Source organism: Buteo buteo, chromosome 1 (assembly GCF_964188355.1).
Source record: "Buteo buteo chromosome 1, bButBut1.hap1.1, whole genome shotgun sequence".
In the NCBI taxonomy this organism is placed as follows: domain Eukaryota; kingdom Metazoa; phylum Chordata; class Aves; order Accipitriformes; family Accipitridae; genus Buteo; species Buteo buteo.
Window position 1 is genome coordinate 55,749,339 of NC_134171.1, and position 17,719 is coordinate 55,767,057.

The 17,719-nt window shown below is 45.6% G+C and overlaps 1 protein-coding gene and 1 long non-coding RNA gene across 44 annotated transcripts in view; one reads left to right on the plus strand and one right to left on the minus strand.

Moving 5' to 3' along the window:
• The window catches only part of LOC142032347 (alcohol dehydrogenase 1-like), a 330,614-nt gene that overhangs the window by 264,950 nt on the left and 47,945 nt on the right, over positions 1-17,719 (minus strand). For 42 of the 43 annotated variants that reach the window (XM_075031193.1, XM_075031006.1, XM_075031212.1 and 39 more), the window contains one exon: positions 9,324-9,456. The exons of the other annotated variant lie outside the window; for it this stretch is intronic. The gene's annotated coding sequence lies outside the window, so the exon portion shown is untranslated. The remainder of the gene's footprint in view (positions 1-9,323; positions 9,457-17,719) is intronic. 43 annotated transcript variants of the gene reach the window in all.
• On the plus strand, positions 794-3,118 carry LOC142032723 (uncharacterized). The gene is made up of 2 exons (XR_012650966.1): positions 794-1,196; positions 1,919-3,118. It is a non-coding gene; the product is annotated as an uncharacterized LOC142032723 (long non-coding RNA).

Here is a 17,719-nt window from a genome sequence, read left to right on the forward strand (position 1 = left end):
ACTGGAGAAGGCTGCGCTGACAGAGCCAACATGCAGAAAAAACAATCCCCTGGCTTCTTCAGTAACAGAAGAGCTGGAAAACCACACGAAACGCCAGAAAACCAGACGTGTTTCAGCTAACACGCCCCAGTTTCCCTCCCTGGGGGTGTTACGACCTTAAGGCCCAGGGAGCCGAGATGGTTGTGGGTGCCAAACGGCACGGCCTGGCGCGGCACAGGTGCGTCTGCAGCCGCCACAGCGTGCACGCCCCGCGGATACCGAGCTCTATACGTACATCTGTGTACGTATATATACACCCATATACACACATACATCTATATACAGACACGTATCTATGTATACACACATTATATATATAGAAACACACGCGTTATTTTTGCTCACGCGCCGAAGTACCTCATAAGTCCACAGGACCGGCCACCTCCGCCCACAAGGGCCCGGGGAAGGGCCGCGACCCGCCCGCCACAGGCGGCAGCGACAGCCGGGAGTGGGGAGGGGGTGTCACGCTCCCCAGGCCGCCATTTTCCCCGCCTTCCCTCAGAGGAAAGCCGAGCCCGAACCCCAGCTCCCGTCCCGCCCCACCCCCTCCCACACCAAGGGGTAACGGACGCGGCGGGGGAGGGAAGGGGGGGCTGTAACGTACCCGCGAGCCGCCCCACGCGCAGCGCCGGGGGGAGGAGGGGTGGGGAAGGGGCGGGTGATGGGAGGAGGGGGAGGAGCAACGGCTCCGCCACGCGCGCCTCCCCTCCCCTCCCCGCCCGCCACGACTTCAGATCCCGGCGAGCAACGGGCGGCGGTCACGTGGCGCTAACGGACAGCGCCCCGGCGCTGAGGGGAAGCGCCGCGCCGCGCCGCGCCACGCCACGCAGATAGCGAGTGAGCGCGAGTTTCGGCGAGTTTCCCCTCTCCTGCCCGCGGAGCGTCCGGTAGCCGTGTCGGGACCCGTCCCGGCCGGTTGCGCAGGCAGGGGGGGAGCTGGCCTCGCCCGTTTGCGCTGATCGCTCTGTTCTCAGTCAGCTCTGGCGTCAGCTGGAACAGCTGCCAGTCAAATAGGAAAGGAACAAACAACCACCGTAACAAAAGCACTCGAGGATCAGTCGCAGTTTGGGAGGGTTTCTCGGTTTTGCATCATCCCTTACAACAGCGGCTGACAAGCCGAGGTCGGCTGCCAGTGGCGGCCACCGGCCCACGGCAGGGTGAGTGGACGTGGGTGCCGTGGCCAGGCTTTAGGGGCCTTTAGAGCCTGCCCTTGCAGGCTTTTGCTTTACTTATTAATCTGTCTTTATCTCAACCCATGAGTTTCCTCACTTCTACTCTTCTAATTTTCTCACCCATCCCACTGGGGGGGGGGGGGGGGGGAGTGAGCGAGTGGCTGTGTGGGGCTTAGCTGCTGGCTGGGGTTAAACCACGGCAGATGTCCAAAGGATCAGGGACATGAAACGCTGCAGGTGCTCATTAGTATGAAGTGCAGAGATAAAATGGAGCAGCAGGTAAGATCCAGAGCTAGCATGCAGGGCAGGTCACATGAAACCTGTTCAAACAGCTTAGGCACCATATCTGAAGGTTATACAAACGTGCATGACAGGGCAATGGAGCTGCATTAAGCAAGCACGGGATGATGACATCCAGTTTTGTGAGGAGGTAAACAAAGACTTGCAGAAATAAACACCAATACATTCCCAGAACACCCAGAAAATAAGTAAATTGCTCAGGGGACGATGCCTCATTGATTTTAGTAAGCTCAAGAACAAAAGCCAAAGGTGGAAGCTGCTGCAAATTAGCCAGACACCAGTTATGAAAGTTTATGGGTTTAGAGCAAGTATTAAAAAAATCTGAAGAGGAAAATAATATCTAAGGAGAGTACTGAATCAAGTATGAACACCCCCTTTTTAAATAATGCCTTTTATCTTCCTTTTAGGTCTCTGAAAAATCACAGCCAAGTGAAAAACGAGAATAACAAAGCACATCTTGCACTACTTGAAGTAAAAAAGGAACAAAAGGGAATGAGTATGAATCAACGGTTTTATTATATACTGGCTTTAGGAGTGTCAGTAGCAGACGCTGTTGTTCCAGCTAACAGAGCTACCTTCTTGGAAGAGAGACAATTAAGCTATACATTTCAAAGATGGGCCAAATTTTAGTCAGCCTTAGATTTGGAAGTCATACTGAAGTTCATCTCTACCTTCCAGAGTAACTTATCACAAGAAGAATGTGTGCTAACTCAAAGCTTATTTTAAAATCCCCCTGCACAGTAAACGGATATTTTCCAATAATATGAACCAACAACCAACAGCAGCACGGTGAACCTATGATCTTCAGTGTGATTACCTAATGAGCTGCATGCTGGATCTATGACATATCCTGAGCAGTAAAAAGTTTTGTTTAAGTCAAAGAAATGCTGGAACTCTTCAAACTTATCTGACCTTATCCTCAAGCTCTAAGGATTTTAGGAATGCCATCTTCAAGATCTATTTTACAAATAGGTAAATGCATTGTTAATTCACACAAGCCACCCAGTGCAGAGGAGAATCTTCCTCTAGAAGTTCTGTGACAGCGCTCGCACTGAGGTACCACCGTAATGATTCAAAACAGACTAACCTCCAAATGTGTTGTTACAGCCATCCACATCACTGCAAAGTGTGCATCAGCAGCGTGACAGTACCCATAAACCAATACATGCTTACATCGTCATCCATCTATTGATTTTCAGCTAACTATGCATTTAAATAGCTGATACCTGATCTTTCTTGAAGCTGCCAACAGGAAGGTTCAGGTTATTAAGCAGTTTCAGGAAAGGGACAGATGTCAGTAGGTAACAATATTTCAAAGGCAAGCCCAACAGTCCTAGGCTGCACTTCAGGCTATTTTCTTTTTGAGTTCCTTGGCTCTGGGGCACAAAGAGTGGGCACAGCCAGTCTCCCAGCTGCAGCTGGCAGTCAAAGTGCCTCAAGACTGCCCTGAGCTGAGGTGCTGATGTGGCTTTTTGGAATAACTGGTCAGTGTGGATCCCCTTGGCCAGCTACAGCCCTGTGCAGCACGCCAGCTTGTACTGCAAAAAACCACCATCAGTGGCCAACTTCTTGACTGAAAGCCCCTAAGATGGGATTATTCAGAGAGGCTCTTTTCCACTCCGATAATTCAGATGCCCTCCTGCAAAGGCTAGAATCAAACACAGTTGCTCCATAAGCAAACATAGGGTCAATGAGCACATATGACACGGGACCCGAGTCTACGTGGAAACCAAATTAAAGATAGATTGACCTGAATCCAGGAAAAGGACAAGCAGGGGGCTAGTACACTAACCTGCAGTAGTACAGTGTTTGGGAAATTGCCACAGCACAGATGCAGATGAACGCTGCTGGGGTCCCTGACTTCAGGAATCTGGTAGATCTGTCACGGCCCACCCACAACCAGGGGGGCCGAGTCTCAGTGGGAAGGGAACGAGACAACAGGCTTACTTATGGCACCTTGCTGTGAGCTGCCTGTTGCATGCCACTAAAGTCAAGTTTGCCTATTTCATCCAGAAGGTTTGACTTTCTGCCATATCCCCTTCATATTTCCTGCTTCTGAGACTTTCTTCTCAGGTTCATCAAGCCATACTTTCTTTATTGCCTTTCTAATGTTTTATTAGACAGGTGTAAAGATCTCTGGATGTGTTCTGCTGTTCAGCAGCTGCTCAGGATTGCTGAGTAATAGTTCTGGCAGTATCCACAACTTTTCAAAGCTCAGCAATGAAAATCAGAGCTTTCATAAGCAGAGCAATGATGTCTGATGGTGAAACACAGTGATCATATTCTTCTAGAGCTTCCGTGCAGCTTTTCTTTTTCATGTTCTGTTCTCCATCTCCATGGTGGCCAGGGAAAAAATTGACTTACACTGAAAAAAGGAAGATTCAAGTTACACTGCAGAAGAAAACTTCCTCTGGGCATGGATAGCAAAAAAGGTAGATTGCTTGGAGATGGTGTGGCACCATCATCTTGGAGGTCTGTAAGACCTGGTTAGGCAAGCGTGCCAGAGCTGATCTTCCCTGGGGACAGCAGGGTGAAGCAGAGAACTTCCCTGCCTATTTTTCTACAGTTTTGTTAACTTGGTGCAGCTGAAGCTAGGATTCAAAGAAGGATTTTTCTTTAAGAAATGCCTGAGAGCGCTGCAGGTGAGTATTTATTTGTGTTACCAGAAACTAATTTCTTGTCTTTTCCTATCACAAAACAGTACAGTGATTAATCTCTGCTTCCAGTGCAATGCTTTAGTGGGCCATGCCTGAAATATGCAAGGGTGTCCTTCTTGAAAATCTTGAGAATAAGACAGCCAGGCCTGTAGATTGCAAACAAGGAATAAATGTGCTTTCTTAAATAACATGCCACAAGCTAGAACACCAGAGTGCCGACCAGTGCTACAACTTGCATACAATATGTAAATCCAAAATGCAAAAAAAAAAAAAAAAAAAAGAAAGTACATTTAGTGATCTCCAAAGCCAGCAGTATGTGCTGCCTGTAGAGCTTTGCTGGCTTTCCTTTTCAGTCCCACCTCACCTTTTCTGTGCGCGCCACTGTACAAGGGGAGCTGGAGGACAATTATGGTTGTCAGGTACCAGTAAAATAAATAGGTGGAAAGAAAAAGCTTAGAGAAGCAAAGCAATTTACTGCCTGATTTTAGCCTGAAATCAGAACCAAGAGGGGCACTTAACCACTGAATAAATGTTCCTACTTGTTAAATAATCATATCTGGCATTACTGAACATACTAAATCCACTCCTGAAAGGAGTGATAGAATCATGGAATTCAGTCATGAGGAAGCAGGTTCCCAATTGATAGTAAGCACTGATAATAACTGCCTTGCAATGTCTCCCAACTGGCAGTTCAGGAAAGGATCCAGATCTTCAAATGTTACAGCAGCCCCTCCCCTCGCAGCCTGGAGATATTCGAACATAGAAAGATCAGAGGCTTTTATCTACCATTTCTGTCTGTTTTGTCATTGTTTACTCACAGTTGCTATTTATTGTCCCAGGCTGTTCTGCTCGCAAACTGATTTTAGCTAGAAACTGCCACAAATGCAACTGAAAACAGAGATGGTATTTCTTTTGCCTGAAGAACATCTGGCACTGAGAAAGTTATCTTTGTATCTCCATGATATGATCCTGAACGCTTCTTTCTCTATCACTATAGAGCTGGAGTTGGGAATTGTAGGAATGGGGACAACAAAGTGGTTCATGGTTTTACTTTACTGTAGATCTTTATGTAGGTCGTAATCCTCTGAACTGCATAGGAAATTGCACAGGACTGCTACCAGGACTGTAGCTGGTGCTGCTTACTCTATCATCTATTTTTTTTAATCAGAAAGTTGGATGCCATTTGGAACAGATATTGTGTCTCTCCAGCTTTGACTAGAGGTCTTTCAGAAGCACCTTCCCACGGACGCAAAGAGAGCCCCTCCCGAGAACCACTGCTTTAAGAAACATTAACAAATTTTGAAACCAAAGGAAATTGCTGGAATCACCCACCAATCCAGACTTCTTTCAATTACCTTTCACCAAGACTTTTATCAAGAACTCCCAAAGCATTTTCAGCCAGCCTTTTATTTCAAGATTTCAGCTGCTGTTTGATCCAAAGCTGAAAGAAATCTGTAATGCTCTGCTCTATCTGGCCCATCTTTCTTGACTTCTGAGTTCTAGCTGGGTGCAAGATCTAATGTACCTTTAAAACTTAATTCTCCAGCTCAGTTTTACACTTCTACAGAACATCATAGCTGTTTTCTTATACAGATAGGCATTGCATAAATCCTTGGATTTGATATTCTGTGCATGCAAATCCCCAAATCTAGTTCTGAGTTTTCCCTATGTATCCACCCAGCTTAAGGGCCAAATCTTTCTTGCTTTCCGCAAGACTTAGGCTTTTGAAAATAGGACTTCACGTTGAGCCCAGACTCCTGGAGGCCGTCCAAGGTAAAGATGGTATAGATAACTGATGTGAAGATATAGATAAGAATAAGTTTCAAGAGTAACTTAAGATCCTTCATTATGTCTAAACTGGTGGACCCAGGCATGAATTCAACCTTTTTTTTCCAATGTCAACCTCAATTAACATCTGGAAAATGTTTTTCACACAGCAACAAAATACGTGTCCCAAAGAGCTATTCCTTTTAAAATTTAAAAATAATCTTAGTATTTCTATAGCACTATAGTGGAAGAAATATGGGTCAGCTCTGGGGAAAGCGTGAAAAGGCGAAGGGCCAGAATTACTGGCAGATTCCGATTCCTTAATAATATTTCATCCTTTCACCTCCCACTGAAATCAACAGGCTGAGCTGAATAAGGGAACCATACGGTATCCAAACATCACAGAACACATAACTTTGGCAACTAACACTACTGCTCTTCACCTGAGTCGATCAATTCTCCCTTTCTCCTTTTAGATATGTCATCATCTCTTTAACGTTGAACACATTATGAAGTTGTCTTGCAGCATCAGCAGTAGTACCTCTCCCTAGGCATCCTAGTCACAGAATTAGATTGTATTTCCCAGTCAATGAATCTATCCCTCTGCTTTGTAAAAACCAAAAGTTTTCCCAAATGATCCCTTTCATCAATTTACCAAATAAAGTTAAGCTCCTTGTACTGCATCTCAGGGAAGTGCTGTTCCAGAACCTCACTTCCATTTGCTGTATTTGGATAAAGACAATACTGCACTATGTGAGATCTTAATGGCAGCTCCCTTTTAATGAGTCCGGCTGGCTATTTGCTTAGGTTGCTTTTATAGCGACTACTTGTAAATCCCAAGCGATTATAAAAAATGAAGTATACTGGAAAAACAAGGTTTGCAGCTTGCACTCTGTTCTGTAGGCAGACAGTCATGGTCCCCAGGAAGCCATTTTGTTGTCATAGCTACTTGAAAATTAACTGAACAGCAGTATGAAAGACTTCTACCTTGCAGTCCCTTCCACATTCTTTGAATTTCTTGAATCCTTCCTTGCAACAATGGCCCGCTGTTTCTTACATGTAGCAAAGATGCAGGTATTTTCTGTTAACTCTGGCTCTCTTGTGCTCTTCCCCCATCCATAGACACAGAGGATTCATGAGGAGGTAGATCCACAATTTCATGCCAACCTTGCTGGCTTTATTTAAAAAGAACTGATAAAAGTGTTTTCAGGAACAAAATATACATCTTAACACATGCCCCACAGGTCCTGACACTTTGTGTCCCCACGTGTGACAACTCAAAATCAGCCCGTGCTTCATGTTACCTCGGTGCCTCCACGACAACAGCCTCTTCTCTACCTGGGCCTTACAACAAAGCAAATGGTAACAGGCCATTTTGGGTTGCAGGATGTGGTGGGTTGACCCTGGTTGGATGCCAGGTGCCCACCAAAGCCGCTCTATCACTCCCCCTCCTCAGCTGGACAGGGGGGAGAAAAATATAACAAAAGGCTCGTGGGTCAAGATAAGGACAGTTTAATAAAGTGATAGCAAAGGTCGCGCGCGCGAAAGCAAAAGGAAAAACAAATGATGTTATTCTCTACTTCCCATCAGCAGGCGATGTCTAGCCGCTTCTCGGGAAGCAGGGCTTCCGTACGTGTAGTGGTTGCTCCGGAAGACAAAATGCCCCCCACTTCCGTCTCCCTTTACTTAGCTTTTACATCTGAGCTGATGCCATATGGTATGGAATATCTGTTTGGTGAGTTTAGGTCAGCTGTCCTGGTTATGTCCCCTCCCAAGATCTTGCCCTGCCCCAGCCTGCCATTGAAGGGAGGGCAAAAATGTTGGAGAGACAGCCTTGATGCTGTGCCAGCACTGCTCAGCAGCAGCCAAAACACTGGTGTGCTATCAACACCTTTCTAGCTACTGATGCAGAGCACAGTGCTATGAGGGCTGCTGTGGGGAGTATTAACTCCATCTCAGCCAGACCCAATACACAGGATCAGAAGCTAGCAGCTGCATGGACCCTTTCTTAGAGCTTCTGCTATCAGCTGCCTTCTCTTCTTGACAAGATTCCACAGCATCTTAGCCTGTAAGTTATCCAAACGTTCGTTGTAATGACAGAGTCACACCAGTCACGCTCCTCTTTTTCCCCCCAAGTGTAAAAAAACCTCCCCACACTTCTTCCATTTATTGCTTTTCTCCAACTTCTTGTGGACAATGCCACGTATTCCCACTTCTGCCGAGTACAAAAAGAAAGTGTGCCCCATTTTTCTGCAAAAGACCTTAAAATCATGACGAGCAACTTAAATGTAATTTATTGATGACCGCAGAGCCAAAGTTTTTACCCTCCTCTTTGTTCCCAAGATGGCTTGCAAAACCTACAAAACCAACAAAAAATTAAATGAGTAGCAGTCACTCACAGGTACAATGTCCTGAAATAGCTGCACCTGGAGACCACAAGCTAATGGACTGCTATGGCCCCCCTGTGCGACCAAAAGCACTGATTCTGGTCCACCATCACAGGGAGGGAAAAGTCATCTCCCACAGCTGTGCTTTCTGGAATATGAGCAGTGGTAAGGAAATAGGAGCCTGTGAAACCCAGACACACAAAATATCCTGTGACTGAGTGTCTGAGTCTACATAATAACGCTTGTAAACTTGGAGGGTTTCTAAGGCGACCTGAAAAGTGTACTGGAGTTGCAACTTCAGTGTAGCAGGAATCTGGGTTTTGTGGACAAAGCACCATTGGAGAAATCTCTGGCAATAAACGGTGGCCACATTGCAATTTAGATTTCTAGATTTTCTTTCTGTTACTAGATTCAAACTGCAATCGCATGACTACATTTAAGATCCTTACTGGTCAATGCCTGAAAATACATTTTTACGCTTACTCACTTAACCCCATTAACCCTACTTGATGATGACAATTTCACCTGTTGAAACTATGTAGCACTGCACTTGTACTCTAGAAAAAATCATCCCTAAAATCTTGTCCAAAAGCATGAATTTTCTTGAACACAAAACCCCAAGGCCAGGTGATTTTATAGTCCTGTGCACAGCCTTTTTTTCTGTGTCCACACGCAAATACTAATTCTCTACAGAAATCGGTTATTTCTGGTCATGAATATCCTCATGTTAAAGAGGAAGAGTGCTAAAAACATAAAGGATGAAGTGGAGGTACACAAGCTCTTCCCTCTGCTAACGTCAGGCAAAAGATGCGGCTGTGCTGCTGCCGCGGTGGCGCACAGTTCAGAATTGTCAACAGAATCGGTTCTAGAACCTCCCCGGATCACCAGCCCTGCGCCTGTCACAGCTGCTCAGCAGAGCAGACAAGCCAGGCTGCTGCTCGCTCAGCTGAAGACCCCTACCCAAGGAAAGACGTGAATCCTTGCTACAGGGTGAATCTTACCTGCTGCAGCAGGCAAAAAGGTACTGCCGACTTAGCATCCTGCCGAGGAGGACCTCTACTGCGCTGTTTCTCAGGTAGTTAGACCTTTCTGTCCATTACATCACTTACACACTTTCCGGGTACAGACGGAGAACTAGTGAAAAAGCAATAAATGACCTAAGTTTCATTTTCTCTCAAGAACCCATTAGCACAGTCAGATAGAAGACTACTCTAAATAACTGTTGTACACATCCTTTGTAAGGAAACAGGAAGCCTTCAAGTATTTTTGAATACTGCAATGATAATCAACATTTTGTGTGCGGTTTTACCTACAATACAAAAATGACAGCGCTGGCTGGTAACATTGTTCTGTCAAACATCCAGTTGTTCATGGTATCGCTGCATTTAATTCTACTGATTTAAATATTAACAATGTCGTAAGTTGCTGTTTTGGTAAAGTAACACACCTAAAATCCCCAAAACATATTGTACCAGCAATTACTGTATATAATACTCTGAGGCTGCTAAATAACTAGTGAGATTCTAGAAGTATGTTTCACAAGACCGTTTAGATTACCACAGAAAACCCACTAAACAATTTATTAGAGAACCCTCCCACATGAACTTAATTTTAAAAAACTTCAGTTAGATATAGTTAGTCCTTTATAGAGAGCCAACACAAAAACGTAAGCAGCAGGATTATGTAGAAAAACAGAAGGCCCAGAATAAAGAATGTAACTTCTGCTCCTCCAAGTTACTTTATACATTATTTTGAGTAAGCATTTAATCTTAAGCATATGGAGAGGATATTTTATGGTAAAAATATTTATAGGGCTTTGGAAAAGCTAGTCTCCCAATTAATTATTATTTTTTTTAAGTTATAAAAGTTGGCTGAGAAATACAAGTGCAATCAGGATGTTACACAAAATAGCCATCTTCATTATTTCATTATTCAATCAATCCACTACAACCAAAATCAGAAGATGTGTATTTTTACTTTTGGTATCAGGAGATACAGGTATTTTAAATTTGAAAAAAAAAAAAAAAAAAAGGCTGAGCTTGCAGTAAGCTACAAACCATTTGGACGAACTGTAGCTTCCACCCTGCCTCCTCGTGCACTGAAATGTGATGATTCACAGGTGACAAACACCGACCTTGCCCCAGTTGGTTTGTTAGGGCATAGGATGACCTTAAGACAGGACCTTCAACTATGGAATTTATACTTTTTGGTTTCAGTTGGGCAAGCCTTCTCACGTCTCTTGACCTTCTATGCACACTGCAAAATCTGTCAGTTCACTTGAGTTTTTCCCCTAGTCAGATGTAGTTATGGAATAAAAATGTAACCTTGCAAAACATTAACAGCTACTTAAAAAAGATGTCCTGTCCTTTCCCAACCCTCTTCTCTCCACATATTCCTTAAAATATGCTGCCTCCTGACCCCAGCAGATAACTGACAAATGCTTATTCCATCCTCAGCCCATCCAGGCTCTTACAATCGGCAGCCTTTACAGGTGAATTTCTTCTATTTGAATCTTAGAATGAATCACAGAATGGTTTGGGTTGGAAGGGACCTTAAAGATCTTCTAGATCCAACCCCCCTGCCATGGGCAGGGACACCTTCCACTAGACCAGGCTGCTCAAAGCCCCATCCAACCTGGCCTTGAACGCTTCCAGGGAGGGGGCATCTACACCTTCTCTGGGCAACCTGTTCCAGTGCCTCACCACCCTCACAGTAAAGAATTTTTTCCCAACATCTAATCTAAATCTCCACTCTTTCAGTTTAAAGCCATTACCCCTCATCCTATCACTACATGGCCTTGTAAAAAGTCCCTCTCCAGCTTTTCTGTAGGCCCCCTTTAGGTACTGGAAGGCTGCTGGAAGGTCTCCCTTGAGCCTTCTCTTCTCCGGGCTGAACAACCCCAACTCTCTCAGCCTGTCTTCATAGGAGAGGTGCTCCAGCCTTCTGATCATCTTTGTGGCCATCCTCTGGACTCACTCCAACAGGTCCATGTCCTTCATATGTTGGGGGCCCCAGAGCTGAACACAAGTACTCCAGGTGGGGTCTCACAAGAGTGGAGTAGAGGGGGAGAATCACCTCCCTCAACCTGCTGGTCATGCTTCTTTTGATGCAGCAAACACACATTGCTGGGTTATGTTGAGCTTCTCATCAGCCAACATCCCCAAGCGCTTCTCCGCAGGGCTGCTCTCAATCCATTCTCTGCCCAGCCTGTATTTGTGCCTGAGATCGCCCCAACCCATGTGCAGGACCTTGCACTTGGCCTTATTGAACTTCATGAGGTTCGCAAAGGCCCACCTCTCAAGCCTGTCAAGATCCCTCTGGATAGCATTCCTTCCCTCCAGCTTGCCGACCGCACCACACAGGTTGGTGTTGTTCGCAAACTTGCTGAGGGTGCACTCAATCCCACCGTCCATGTTGGCAACAAAGATGTTAAACAGTGCTGATCCCAATACCGACCCCTGAGGAATGCCACTCATCACTGGTCTCCACTTGGCCATTGAGACATTGACAACAACTCTTTGAGGGTGACTGTCGCGGTAGAGACGGACACGACAAGTAATAGATCATGCAAAATGGCTACTTTATTGTTCTAACACACCTTTTTATACCCTTCTTTTGAGTATGTGTTAGTATATGATTGGTTTGGTTAGTAACTGACAATTCATGATTGGTGAGTTCATTAGGACGGTTCTTGTTATCACTATCTTGTTTTTGTACTGGTCTTCTCGGATCTTTCCAGACTCTCAAGGATATACCACAAGCTGCTCAAGGTCGCGCTGTTCTCGAACTGTCAGGAATTCCGTAGGCTCGTTGCATCCCCCGACAGGTGACCATCCAGCCAATTCCTTATCCAGCGAGTGGTCCTTTTTCTCAGTTCAACCACAACATGTGGAACTACGACCGATGTTACTCTCAGTCTAGCCGCTCAAGGGAAAAGTACTACTTCTCCAGGAATGTTCCCCATCCTAGGATGGTCTGTCACATGCCAGGTAAGAGTTGTTGAGGGACCACACAGATAGCCTGGACAACTGCCCTGGCAAGCACAAAGAGAAATGCGAGCATAACGTGATTTTGTTCCAAAAGTACCCACTGCTCCTGTTTCCTGTTTCTAAGAGAAGCATTTCATCCAAAAAAGCCATTACCTTGATTTCAATCCACTAAGCATCTTTACCTGTCCTCAGCAATGAATAATCAGGTTGGTAACGTAAAGGTTAGCAGCATTAAATTCTTTACAAGGTACAACTAGAACTATTTTGCCAAGACACCTGTCTGGGATTTCTTTTAAGCTAAAATAATTTCCCTCAAGCTAAAATAATTTCTTCCTCTTTCCTTCTGTGCTCACGAGTGTACCGTAAGTGCCAGAGACAGGTTGTCACAATTTTTTTCTCTATTTCACTCTCATTTAAATAATTCTTGTACCTTTCCAGGAGCAACATATTGCACAATGCAGCATTTAATAAGAGTAACCTGGTGCTCTAAAAACACCATGCTGCTCTGCTGGATGCTAGATCTAGCTGTGATTACTCTGCCTATACCTGAAAGGAATACAGTCAAAATCAGTTTGCCATTTGCATCAGCAGACAAAACAGGGATTCTAGGGATTGGCTTTTGTTTCAAGAAGCTGACCCTGTAGGTTTGCACAAAGACATCTTTCTGGCAGCAGCTGAAGGCAAATTGCTGGTACACAGCCAGATTTATACTGCAGAAGGCATAGAAGGATCATGAAGGGGAAAAAAAATCTCTGCTGAGTTTTTTGGGGACAGTTAGAATAAGTAGATATTTCATCAGGATTGGTATTGGTAGCTGATGAATCTGTAGCATTCGCTACATATCAAGGTGCCATGCTTAGATCACTGGTCGGCCCGGACCAGGGAAAGAGACAGATAACACACACAGTGTGAGCGCCAACTTCCGCCTTTTATTGCGCAGTTAATTCCTTTTATACTAACAAGGGGAGGCGGGATTACAGGTACATCACAAGGCTGCGACTAACCCTCTAACTTTCCGTGACATCGCGAGATCTTCCGAACGCCGAACCCTACATCTCTCCCCTCCCTATGACGAGTTGTCTTCTATTGTTATGAACAATTCCACACAAAGAAATAACTATATAAAGTACTATGAGTATAAACATATCTCTACAACTAATTTAAAACACTCTATCTTAAACACCCGTAAATGTCCCATTTACCCTGCAGAGCAAAGAGCTCCTTTACAGAAATTCACACAAGAGGTAGATTGAAAGTTAAGGCTTGGAAAGAATTACTTCTATTACTCTATAAGGTTTATCATTGGTGCGCTGATGTTAAGGCTTGATGTCTGAGGCACCTAGATTCCTGGCTGCGAGCTCCGACAGTCGGATCCCATAACGGCACGTATTGATGGACTCTGAGAAGGATGTCATCTGGATACCCAAGGTGTCACAAGCCAGGACAGGATGACAGCAATCTGTAAGAAAACTCAAACACTACGAGGTTAAGGCAGGACGAATCATACGACTAGGAACCCATTTCAGTAGCCCTTCAGGTGTTTGTATACAGGCATACCGTCGCTCATGCTATGTTTAATCAAAGTATGCTTAACACACTTTTTACCTAAAGGAAGTTCTACATACAATTACTGGCTTTATCAATAAGTGGATTCCGCACTGACTCACAGCATTCTTTAAGTTCTCAAGGACTTTCCAGTGAAACGCCTTTTTTTTTTTTTCTTTCTTTTTTTACTCCCCTCCAATGCCTCTCCCTCTCGTCTGCAGAGGCTATTGCGCCGCAGGCAATGGCTCAGCCACCACAGGCTCAACAGGCAAAGGCCCAGCAGGCAAAGGCGCAGCCTGCACAGGCTCAGCAGGCAAAAACTCAGCCTGCATAGGCTCGGCAGGCAAAAACTCAGCCTGCTCTCCCCGCAAAGGTGCCTGATTTCCCTCGCCAGGGGGTGGTTCCCCCTCTACCACAGTTTTTAACCCTCGCAGCTTCCTGATTTCCCCCTCCGAGGGTGTTCTTTCCTCCCATTCCTTCACCTGACAGTATAAATCTCCCTTAACATCCCTGCCTGGAACCCAGTCCAGGAGGCACTCCCCGAATCCCCCCGAACCAGCCGCCGCAACCCCCCATGGACACTGCAGAGGGGGCACATCCGTCCCCGCTGGTGCCGTCCCTACAGGAAAACCCTCCATCTCTGCCGCACCCTCCGTGCCCACGCCCTTGGTCAGAGATGGCCCGCTCTGTGAGCCCCGCTCCTCGGCCGCCCACTCCGTCTGAGTGTGACTCCCTGTCCCCGGGGCACTGCCTCCCGCTGCTCCTGAGGCGGCGCTTCATCCGCGGCTCGCTCCGCAGACCAGCACTCCGCAGCCTTCCGTCCTGCCGCAACCACTCCCCCCCCCCCCCCACTTTTCCCCAACTTTGCAATCGTTCAGCAACTCCGCGCTCACCTGTGAGCACCGACGGGAGCAACAGCTCCCGAATCTCTCCCCAATTTGGGGGACTTAATACTTCTTTGAGAGAGCCCATCCCTCCCCGGCCCAGCACCCATTAGATGCATTCGCCCGTGGGGCCCCTCCTAATCGTTCCGCGGGCACCCACCTCATCAGCCAACACTTTCAACACCTCAATCAACTGCGCAAAAAGTCAGTCCCATAGTACGTTATCATTTTAATAAGGCCATTCATGCCAGTTCTAGTGCTACCAGCATTTACTATTGTTTGTAACTCTACTGGAGGAGTGGGTGAAGAGTAATCTTACGTAAGAATGAGAAGGAAAAAGAAGAAACCTCCAAAGCAACCCTCTCCTTTTCGAAGTGGTGTCCAAGGAGGCTTCTTTGCTAATGAGTGGATGTGCTTCTCATCTGCTTATGGAACAAAGCCAAACTTGCTGAGGTGGAAGGACTAGGATACAGCGAAGCGTGCTTGGCCCAGTTGTGGCTGTGCTAAGCAGCAAGGCGACAGTACACAGAAATTAGTCACTCAGACCTCAGCGCACTCAGGTTTGGTGCAGGGTGGAAAAACGTGCTCTCCCAGTGGAGCTCTGGGCTGCTGTGGGCTGGGGGGAGGCAGAAAGCAAACGTAACATGTCTCTCTGATGTCCTTAAGCCCTTTGAAAATGAGGTAAGGGAACTCCTGAATTCCCCCCTAAACATCCAGATCAGCGAGTGGGAACTTTAATAACATTTCTACCTTCACTTTTCAGAGAAAGACTTTGCGTCCAGTCTGATACATTCAGAGATGACTGACAAAGCTGTGCAGAATTCTAACGAAGGTACAGCAGAGAACATGAGTAGCCAGAGTCCCCTAAAGCCTCTCCCTACTCTTCAGAAGGTTCCAGGAGGGGAAATGAATCAGTCCAGGTAAAATCTGATGTGAGGTTGCTAGGATTAGGGATAAGCCAAACCTCAAACCCAGAAATTTCTGTTTTCTCCTCCCATGAAAAATGCAACTTTGTGACTGAAGTTTGTCATGCACAGCCTTCATCAAAAGTGCTCCTCGCTACAAACAACCCCACACTTTTGGATACAAATTGAGTTATTACAGGAACATCACAAAATTTTAGGAGCACTTGAAACCCCTTTGAGAAAAACCTCCCATATATTGCAGTGCACAGTTTATACCAGTTGTAAAGTTAGACGTTCTCTTTTTTTCACTCAGGTCTTCGGCTAAAGAATCAGGGGCCAGTCGAAAAGTGAAACAGAGTAAGTAATGGAAATTATAAATGTTAAGACACATGTGTCTAGGACGCTAGTCTGTAGGGTTCAATTACATGGAACTTAGTTATCGGGCCTGAAAGTAGCTCATGGTCACAAGAATGTTCCAGGATTTTCCAAAGAGCATCGGGCTGGTGTACGGCAAGGCCATCGTTGCCTCCGCGGGGACGCCCACATAAAGCTGACAGCCACTGATTGCTGGGCTGAGTTTGCGGAGCAAGACCGCTCAAGAATGTACAAGATGGTCCATCCTTGTATGTTGCAATGTGTTTAAAAATTAATTGATAGATCAAGTAAGGCTGTGTTAATTGAAACAAAAAAAAATAAAAAAGGGGGAGATGTAGGGTTCAGTTGTACGGAACTTAGTTATCGGGCCCGAAAGTAGCTCATGGTCACAAGAATGTTCCAGACGCCTTTAGAAGGCTTTGAACAGACTAAACAAGAAGATAGAAAAAGAAAGATCCCAGTTAGAAAAACACAATACTGGCACTCCCAAGAAACACCACTATCACCTCTTTGTGTCCCTTCTGAAGCACACAGAGGCAACAAAGGTCAGTCCCATAGTACGTTATCATTTTAATAAGGCCATTCATGCCAGTTCTAGTGCTACCAGCATTTACTATTGTTTGTAACTCTACTGGAGGAGTGGGTAAAGAGTAATCTTACGTAAGAATGAGAAGGAAAAAGAAGAAACCTCCAAAGCAACCCTCTCCTTTTCGAAGTGGTGTCCAAGGAGGCTTCTTTGCTAATGAGTGGATGTGCTTCTCATCTGCTTATGGAACAAAGCCAAACTTGCTGAGGTGGAAGGACTAGGATACAGCGAAGCGTGCTTGGCCCAGTTGTGGCTGTGCTAAGCAGCAAGGCGACAGTACACAGAAATTAGTCACTCAGACCTCAGCGCACTCAGGTTTGGTGCAGGGTGGAAAAACGTGCTCTCCCAGTGGAGCTCTGGGCTGCTGTGGGCTGGGGGGAGGCAGAAAGCAAACGTAACATGTCTCTCTGATGTCCTTAAGCCCTTTGAAAATGAGGTAAGGGAACTCCTGAATTCCCCCCTAAACATCCAGATCAGCGAGTGGGAACTTTAATAACATTTCTACCTTCACTTTTCAGAGAAAGACTTTGCGTCCAGTCTGATACATTCAGAGATGACTGACAAAGCTGTGCAGAATTCTAACGAAGGTACAGCAGAGAACATGAGTAGCCAGAGTCCCCTAAAGCCTCTCCCTACTCTTCAGAAGGTTCCAGGAGGGGAAATGAATCAGTCCAGGTAAAATCTGATGTGAGGTTGCTAGGATTAGGGATAAGCCAAACCTCAAACCCAGAAATTTCTGTTTTCTCCTCCCATGAAAAATGCAACTTTGTGACTGAAGTTTGTCATGCACAGCCTTCATCAAAAGTGCTCCTCGCTACAAACAACCCCACACTTTTGGATACAAATTGAGTTATTACAGGAACATCACAAAATTTTAGGAGCACTTGAAACCCCTTTGAGAAAAACCTCCCATATATTGCAGTGCACAGTTTATACCAGTTGTAAAGTTAGACGTTCTCTTTTTTTCACTCAGGTCTTCGGCTAAAGAATCAGGGGCCAGTCGAAAAGTGAAACAGAGTAAGTAATGGAAATTATAAATGTTAAGACACATGTGTCTAGGACGCTAGTCTGTAGGGTTCAATTACATGGAACTTAGTTATCGGGCCTGAAAGT